A 966-nucleotide genomic window follows, 5' to 3' on the forward strand; every position below is an offset into this window, starting at 1 on the left:
TAATGGCAAGAGCCTTCTAAAAAAGAAAAAAAAGGAAAGAGCCGTAGGACTGCTCCGGCCCAGGATCAACAGGGTATTTCATCTTCATTACTCCCTGGGAAGGGGAATGGCCCTAGGAGGAGGATATTAGTGTTTAACGTCCCGTCGACAACGAGGTCATTAGAGACGGAGCGCAAGCTCGGGTGAGGGAAGGATGGGGAAGGAAATCGGCCTTGCCCTTTCAAAGGAACCATCCCGGCATTTGCCTGAAGCGATTTAGGGAAATCACGGAAAACCTAAATCAGGATGGCCGGAGACGGGATTGAACCGTCGTCCTCCCGAATGCGAGTCCAGTGCGCTGACCACTGCGCCACCTCGCTCGGTGGGAATGGCCCTAGGGTCTTTTCTTATCATAGTATTCAGTACTACGGCACTGTTTCAAATGCAATGGGTATACAGTTGACTGCAAAGATATTGTTCCCGCACATTTCATTCCTAGGAATAATACACCGAGATTTAAATACAGGGAAAGGACGAAACGTGAACAACAAAAGTCGTCAGGTGCTTACAACATCACAAGTGATGATTCAGTCGAAATATATGGATCAAACTGGAAGGTCGTTGGAAGTTATGTTTAGGGAACAAATTTCTGGTTGGTATTCCAGTTATGCCTTGCGTTCAAATATATCCGGAACGTGTCACTCAGCTTCTGGTATTACATGACGTTTTTTAGTTTTGCGTACGGGACGCAAGGGTAACGTTGTCAATATCTTCGAGCAGTAGGAGATCTACCGTACATTAAGATAATTTTCAAATCAACCACTTAATTTTCAAAATGAATTAAGTCATAAAGTAATTTTGGCTAGCTTTGATTACTTAAATGAATAGTGTGGTTCAGTTTCGCTGACCCCTTACCTACTCTTCCTTGGTGCCTTTGCTAGAACGATTCTAGATTACTGAAAATTTTTAAGAATCGTTCAAATTTAT

General features: G+C 43.5%; 1 non-coding gene across 1 annotated transcript; it reads right to left on the bottom strand.

Moving 5' to 3' along the window:
- Nucleotides 1-286: 286 nt before the first annotated feature.
- On the bottom strand, nt 287-359 carry Trnaa-cgc (transfer RNA alanine (anticodon CGC)). The gene has a single exon. It is a non-coding gene; the product is annotated as a tRNA-Ala (tRNA).
- Between the last annotated feature and the right edge of the window lie 607 nt (nt 360-966).

The sequence above is a fragment of the Schistocerca serialis genome, chromosome 3 (assembly GCF_023864345.2).
Source record: "Schistocerca serialis cubense isolate TAMUIC-IGC-003099 chromosome 3, iqSchSeri2.2, whole genome shotgun sequence".
NCBI lineage: Eukaryota > Metazoa > Arthropoda > Insecta > Orthoptera > Acrididae > Schistocerca > Schistocerca serialis.